The following is an 8675-nucleotide window of genomic DNA, read 5'->3' as shown; positions in this document are numbered from 1 at the left end:
AGAGATGGCGCAGAAAATACATCTCCTTCAAAAGTTTAAATTTGGTTGTGTTATCAACCAAAAACAATTCAATATTAACTTTTGCAATATGGTAAATAGCCTATTAACTTGTTGACAAGTTAACAAATTATATGGTTGTGCTTTAACCTTTTCATGTGTGATTTCCAAATATCTCTAACGGTTGCCCTAGCGTGAGTTGTTTTATGCACGTGATGTCAGAATGCACTCACTGTTCCAAAATGTTATTGTTACGCAACAGGACGATTAACCCGCGCTCTCTGCTAATTATCTATAGGCTATGTTAAAACTTGACAATTACAAAAGATTTTTTAACAAGTTTTTAATTTCCTAAAACAGTTTGAATTGAGGTGTTTTCCGCCTCCTCATTAATTCACATAGATGTAGCCCATTTCACTAGTGCGGACAATTTATGTTTGAGGCTTTACTGAGCCGGACAAACTTCTCTCTTCAAGGAGAGCCCAATAACTTCCCCAGTGTTTCCGCAGATCAAGTATGCAGATATTTGCGCAGTGTTGCACAAACTTTTTCCCCCTGGCACATTTTCTGGCTGGCACGCTCATTGCCTTCATTGTTGTTTTCCTTACAAATAATAACTATGTGTAATTACTATGTGTAATAACTTTGCATTCCTATCAAAGTAAGTGCCTTATTTTCTGTATATCGTGTTATCGTTTCTACTGTAGCATACAGTATGTATGTATGGAGCATAATGTATTTACAGTTTTATTCACAGGTTTTAAAGTTCTGGTGACAAATCATGCATTCCAATTATTGCATAGATTGTAATGGACACCTATGATGTGTGTAAATTACTTTTTTGAAGGTTGTACTGATTATGATGAGCTAATTCTAAGCTATTTTCCAGCTATGTGTGGCGCCATGTTTGTTGACATTATACTATGCATTCTGGCTGTCACGTAAACGTCTGTTAAACCAAAGATGTTAATGAGGTGAAGGAATGGTTCACTCATCTTTCGAGTCAACTTCCGGAAGTGAATGAAGGGAAGTGAATGATCGTAGACGACACACCCCCTTCACATGCATACTGCAAACAGACCAAACTCATCTTGCCGCTCCTTCTTACCTTTGGTTGGCGCTAAAAAAAACAACATGGTGGCGTGCACAAACTATTCATCATCGGATTACTTTCAATTTTTATAAAGTATTTTACTCAATTATTTAGATCAATGGTGACTTCACCCTTGTGATGAATTGTACATAGTAATTGCTATTAGCTAATTCAAATTGTGGTTTCTGTCTGCCAAGAGTTTGCTAAATATGTGTTATGTCAATCTTTCCTCAGTTAGCGCTAGGACTAATGTAGCCTACAATTTCCGGTTTGGATGATTGTGTTTTGCTGTCGCTACTTCTGTGAATGTCTGAACATTGCATCCAAAAATAAATTGGTTCCATTCAGGACATAACTTTATAAGGACTGTGTTTGTGCAAAATATTTCTGTGAAAAAACAGTGTGGCCAGTTCAAATGCTGACTGTTGCGTCACTCGAAACTGGACATTCTAAATAAGCATTCTAATCACACCGGTTTGAGCGTATGCTGCAGGGACCAATGATCACACCCATTTGTTGGTACGTGTCAAAGGGTTAAGATGGTTGAAAGCGTAGTGATAACACATTGGGAACTCAGCAACCTTTTGGCTGTCTTTTTGAGCATGTGAAAATAGGTTGGAATCTCATTGACCAACGTATCTACAAAATATTACCCAATTCCCCACGTTGAAATGACGTGGTGTGCCCAGTAGATTGTTAGCTGTTCCCATCACATAACCTGGTACATTTATCCCTGTGCTAAAATCACCAGGTGGCAGTGACTATTTATGGTTCAAATTCCGTATCATCCAATTAAAAATGTTCACTTAATTGGACGTGATAGAACACTTTTCCATGAGACAAATGGATGTGATGGAACAATTTTTCAACAGTCAAAGGACACCATATGATAATCAAAGTTATTAAAACACACACCATTTTTCATTTGGGCAATTAGCTCACAGTGTTGCGAGCCTGACTTCTTCTGGTGAATTTTGCCATTTGCGGCAGGTTCGAATCCCAGCTGAGTTATTGTTTTTTCATTTGAAATGTAAAATTACATTTATTGTCCTAGCATGTTGTGAAAAGAAGGGAAGTGCAGCCAAAACCTTGTACATGAAAATTCCAAATACATTTAATGAGGAACTTCTTGTTGGAGTCCCTCTTGCAGGCCAACACATACCATTAGGTTACTGGCACTGCTGCATAAATAATCATCGCTACTGTAGGCTATATTACAAAGATGCATAAGCCTACACTTAGGCCAACAATTTATTATGCATTATTATAATCATCCACTTCGTGGCCTTGTTGATCAATTTTAAGAAATGACATTGGTTTGTGGAAAAAAAGTTTAAGATCTTTGGCTGTTGCGGAATTTGTTACAGGAAATAATCAAGGCCTCCTCGTAATGTTAACCTGGTACATTTAGCCTTATGCTGTGTGAACATCTATCCTTTGATCAAGTGCAATGCGTTGACAATTTTAATTGGCTGATACTTAAAACGTGATCTAAAACTTGAACTTTTTCTAATGTTTGCACGTATGGCCCACGTTTTATATCAATATATTTGATAAAAGTGTTTCCACCGCAATTGACGCATAATCAATTTCACTGACAAAAATTGCCACCCTTGTCTAGAGTATTTGGTTTTATCGACATTGGAAAATCTTACCAAGAAATGTGCTGTTTCCTTGAGGCCTGTTTTTAAAGTGTCTGGTAATTCATTTGCATGAAATGGTTGGATGGAAACCTGGTTATTCTCAGATAAAAGTGTCAACTGAGTGGATTCTCAGTCTGATCTTATTTTTTTTTATTTTTTTTTTATTTCCCTGTATAGTGCACTACTTTTGACTATAGGGAATTGGGTGCCATTTGGGACTTTTCTTGAGGTTATGCTCAAGATCTTTTTGGTATAACATTCGTCTTTTTAAGCTATCAGCTGGTGTTGCTATGACATACGCCTTTTTGTTTTGTTTGTGACTATTTGAACGGGTGTAGTAGCACAATCCCTCTTAGGAGGATTTGCAACTATTGCTCTTCTGAGTGTGTCAGAGTATCAGAGTGAAACCTTGCACAGTGATAGGAAGTGTTGGGGAGTAGTGAACTACATGTAGTTCAACTAGTAATTTAACTACATTTTGCAGTAGCTAGGCGGTAGTTGCCATGTAGTGGTGTAGCTAACTACTGGAACTGCACACTACATTTTTTTGCTAAAATAAAATAAAATCTGGGTGAAGAAGGCAAGAATTTCCTTTCTTTTCCGGCATCAGACCTGCCTAATTCGCATTTGAAACATCGCTTTTGTGTATGATAGGCTAAATTACACATTCTGTTTACATCTGACTCCAGAGTGATCTGTTCTTGCAATATTTTTCTATGACATTGCAGATATGGACATGTTCATTTATCACGAAGTATACTGAACAAAGACATAATCACAACATGAACTGAGTTACAGTTCATATAAAGGAAATCAGTACATTTAAAAACATTCATTAGGCCCTAATCTATGGATCTATGGATTTCACATGACTGGGCAGGGGTGCAGGCCCATCCACTTGGGAGCCAGGCCCAGCCAATAAGATAGAGTTTTTCCCCACAAAAGGGCTTTAGTACAGACCGGTTGGCTGGTCTCAGATGATCCCGCAGGTGAAGATCCTGGGCTGGTATGGTTACCAATGCTCTGCGGTTGTGAGGCCGGTTGGATGTACTGCTAAATTCGCTAAAATGACGTTGGAGGCGGCTTATGGTAGAGAAATMAACYTTCAATTCTCTGGCAACAGCTCTGGTGGACATTCATGCAGTCAGCGTGCTTATTGTATGCTCCCTCTACGTGAGACATCTGTGGCATTGTGTTGTGTGACAACTGCACCCACTCAGCCCCTACGCAGACGGTCATGCGTCGTCGCTATCTTCACTCTCTTTCTCTTCCATTACTCACTCCTTTTCTATCCTATCATCTATCATTTCTGCTAAATCCCTCTCCCTCCTTACTCTGCCTTTTCGACCCTACTCTCTTCCCTTTCCACATCCTTTGGTTGACGACAGCAACTCCTCATTCACTCAGCTTATTAAGTCCACTGGTTCAACTCACACATAACTATCCTAGGCCTTGACCTCTTTCACCCCTCTCTCTCCAGATGAACTCTCGCGTCTTGTGACGGCCGGCCGCCCAACAACCTGCCCGCTTGACCCTATCCCCTCCTCTCTTCTCCAGACCATTTCCGGAGACCTTCTCCCTTACCTCACCTCGCTCATCAACTCATCCTTGACCACTGGTTGCGTCCCCTCTGACTTCAAGATGTCCAGAATCGCTCCCCGCCTCAAGAAACTAACACTCGACCCCTTTGACATCAAAAACTACAGACCGTTATCCGTTCTTTCGGACCAACTCTCGCGTTATCTCTCTCAGAATATTCACTCAACCGAGACCACTCCCCTCTGTGTCACAGAGGCTCTCGGCACTGCCAGAGCTCTCCTCGGTTTTCATCCTCCTAGTTCTATCCACTGCCTTCGAGACTGTGAACCATCAGATTCTCCTGTGCACCCTCTCAGGGCCATGCATTTCAAGCTCCTGGATCTGTGTCTGCACCACATGCTCTCACTACTGGTGTCCCCCAGGGCTCGGTTCTAGGCCCTCTTCTCTTTTCTCTCTACACTAAGTCAKTCAGCTCTGTCATATCCTCACATGGTCTCTCCTATCATTGCTCTGTCATTTCCCCTTCTGACACCCAGGTTGCGACATCTCTCTGCGTGCCTGGAAGACATCTCAGCTTGGATGTTTGCCCACCACATCCAGGGAAGGCCTGCCCATTCCAAAACCTCTCCATCACGGTGAACCCCACTTGTGCCATTAAACCCCTGCAACTTATGCAGAACACCTCAGTCCGCATGGTGTTCAACCTTCCKAACCTTCCCCTGCTCCTCTTCACAGCCCTCTAGRTTCCAGTCGAAGCTCGCATCCACTACAAGACCATGGTGATTGCCTACAGAGCAGCAAGAGGAACTTCCCCTCCCTACCTTCAGGCTATGCTCGAACCCTATATCCCAACGCAACCACTCCGGTCTGCCACCTCTGGTCTTTTTTCCATCCCACCCCTACGGGAGGTCAGCACCCGCTCAGTCCAGTCAAAGCTCTTCTCTGTCCTGGCACTCCAKTGGTGGAACCAGTTTCCCCCTGATGCTAGGACAGTGGTGTCCCTGCCCATCTTCTGAAAACGTCTGAKACCTTACCTCTTCAAAGAGTATCTTAAATATGACGTCTCAGTCAGTCTAATCCGCATCCTCCACAAAAAATGTATAAAAATTAAATGTATTTTACTATTAGCTCTCACTTTGCTGATAACTTCTTTTTTGAGAGAAAAATGTACTTATTACGACTGTGATATGTGGTTGTCTCACCTAGCTACCGTAAGATGAATGCACTAACTGTAAGTAGCTCTGGACAAGAGTGTCTGCTAAATGACTAAAATGGAAAATAAAATGGAAAAATAAAATAGGGTCTTCATTATTCGCTTGAAAATCTTGCGACAAATGGATGGAAACTTAGCTATTGTCTGCGTCCCATTTACAGATACATTACAGATACAGCAAACACAAGAATTCACCTGACAAGTACTGTTGACTGGCTCAACCCACTGTGACTCACTGTTTCTCAGTGGGAGCAGTCAGTAGAAGAAGAACAAGGCATATATTGGAGTATTTATTGTGGGAACTGTGTGTGTGTGTGTGTGTGTGGGGGTCCTGCAATCTGTGACAGAGCTAAAAGGCTAGAACACACAGGACGATGGGTGGCGGGGGAGGCGACGGCTGAGCGATAGTGACAAAGCGAGGGGGACCAGGCGCAACGCCTTTCAGGGCTCCCATCCTGTCCCGTTAATTACCCTCTCCCCAGGTCCCAGGTTTCTACCCAACCCCTAAACCTCCAGCCCCCCTCTTACGGCCTGTTTTGGAGCTGTCCGTCCCACGCCATCCCGCAGGATCAAATGGGCCTCAGGGAGCTACTGGAGCCGAGGAGAGGAGAGTTTATCTTGGACTCTGTCCTGTGCCCACCCTCACCCCTCCATCTCCTCTGTGTACTCTGCCTGATGAGACTGATGAGTTTCAGAAGAAAGGTCTTTGTTTCTGGCCATTTTGAGCCTGTAATCGAACCCACAAATGCTGATGCACCAGATACTCAACTAGTCTAAAGAAGATCAGTTTTATTGCTTCTTTAATCAGGACAACAGTTTTCAGCTGTGCTAACATAATTGCAAAATAGTTTTCTAATGATCAATTAGCCTTTTAAAATGATAAACTTGGATTAGCTAACACAACGTGCCATTGGAACACAGGATTGATGGTTGCTGATAATGGGCCTCTGTACACCTATGTAGATATTCCATTAAAAAATCTGCAGTTTCCAGCTACTAGTCATTTACAACATGTCTACACTGTATTTCTGATKAATTTGCTGTTATTTTAATGGGCAAAACATGTCCTTTTCTTTATAAAACAAGGACATTTCTATTTGACCCCAAACTTTTCAACGGTTGTGTATGTCATACACTGGACTGCAGTGTGCTATGAAATAGGGTTTCACACCTTACAAAAGTATGATTACAAACGTGTCATTCTGAATTAAATGAGTGAAGAAACATGAAGGGGAGTTTCTGTCCCAGTGCATGCAATGTGAATAGTTTCAACATAGCACTATAAAAACACACACACATACACACACAAACAAACATAGACCTTCATTATTCCTATGTGTGGACTATTGTACAGTTCCTTACAGTATTCATCCCCCTTGGCATTTTTCCTATTCTGTTGCATAACAACCTGTAATTTAAATWGATTTTTATTTGGATTTCATAGTCCAAATTGGTGAAAAAAAAACTGAGAAGTTGTGCGTTTTTTATGTTTGCTATGAAGCCCCTAAATAAGATCTGGTGCAACCAATTACCTTCAGAAGTCACATAATTAGTTAAATAAAGTCCATCTGTGTGCAATCTAAGTGTTACATGTGTTACACAGCTCTCTGATCTTGGCCATTGTGGAGAGGTTGGAGTCTGTTGGATTGAGTGTGTGGACAGGTGTCTTTTATACAGGTAACGAGTTCAAACAGGTGCAGTTAATACAGGTAATGAGTGGAGAACAGGAGGGCTTCTTAAAGAAAAACTAACAGGTCTGTGAGAGCCGGAATTCTTACTGGTTGGTAGGTGATCAAATACTTATGTCATGCAATAAAATGCAAATTAATTACTTAAAAATCATACAATGTGATTTTCTGGATTTTTGTTTTAGATTCCGTCTCTCACAGTTGAAGTGTACCTATGATAAAACATTACAGACCTCTATATGGTTTGTAAGTAGGAAAACCTGCAAAATCAGCGGTGTATCCAATACTTGTTCTCCCCACTGTATACACCTGCTCTGAAAGGCCCCTGAGTCTGCAACACCACTAAGCAAGGGGCACCACCAAGCAAGCGGCASCATGAAGACCAAGGAGCTCTCCAAACAGGTCAGGGACTAAGTTGTGGAGAGGTACAGATCAGGGTTGGGTTATAAAAAGATATCCGAAACTTTGAACATCCCACTATTAAAAAATGGAAATAATATGGCACCACAACAAACATGCCATGAGAGGGCCGCCCACCAAAACTCACAGACCAGGCAAGGAGGGTCTTAATCAGAGAGGCAACAAAGAGACCAACGATAACCCTGAAGGAGCTGCAAAGCTCCACAGCGGAGATTGGAGTATCTGTCCATAGAACCACTTTAAGCCGTACACTCCACAGAGCTGGGCTTTACGGAAGAGTGGCCAAYAAAAGCCATTGCTTGAAGAAAAAAATATGCAAACACGTTTGGTGTTCACCAAAAGGTATGTGGGAGACTCCCCAAACATATGGAAGAAGGTACTCTGGTCAGATGAGACTAAAATTGAGCTTTTTGGCCATCAAGGAAAATGCTATGGCTGGCGCAAACCCAACAGCTCCCATCACCCCGAGAACAACATCCCCCACAGTGAAGCATGGTGGTGGCAGCATCATGCTGTGGGGGTGTTTTTCATCAGCAGGGACTGGGAAACTGTTCAGAATTGAAGGAATGATGGATGGCCTTAAATACAGGGAAGTTCTTGAGGGAAACCTGTTTCAGTCTTCTAGAGATTTGAGGCTGGGATGGAGGTTCACCTTCTAGCAGGACAATGACCCTAAGCATACTGCTAAAGCAACACTTGAGTGGTTTAAGGGGAAACATTTAAATGTCTTTGAATGACCTTGTCAAAGCCCAGACCTCAATCCAATTGAGAATCTGTGGTATGACTTAAAGATTGCTGTACACCAGCGGAACCCATTCAACTTTAAGTAGCTGGAGCAGTTTTGCCTTGAAGAATGGACAAAAATCCCAGTGGCTAGATGTGCCAAGCTTTAAGAGACATACCTCAAAAGACCTGCAGCTGTAATTCCTGCAAAAGGTGTTCCTACAAAGTACTGACTTTGGGGGGGTGAATAGTTATGTATGCTCAAGTTTTCKGTTTTTTTGTCTTATTTGTTTCACAATAAAACATATTTTGCATCTTCAAAGTGGTAGGCATGTTGTGTAAATCAAATGATACAAACC

The sequence above is a fragment of the Salvelinus sp. IW2-2015 genome, linkage group LG18 (assembly GCF_002910315.2).
Source record: "Salvelinus sp. IW2-2015 linkage group LG18, ASM291031v2, whole genome shotgun sequence".
Classification (NCBI taxonomy): Eukaryota; Metazoa; Chordata; class Actinopteri; order Salmoniformes; family Salmonidae; genus Salvelinus; species Salvelinus sp. IW2-2015.
The sequence above is the reverse complement of the archived record's forward strand: the minus strand, read 5'-3'. Positions refer to the sequence as shown.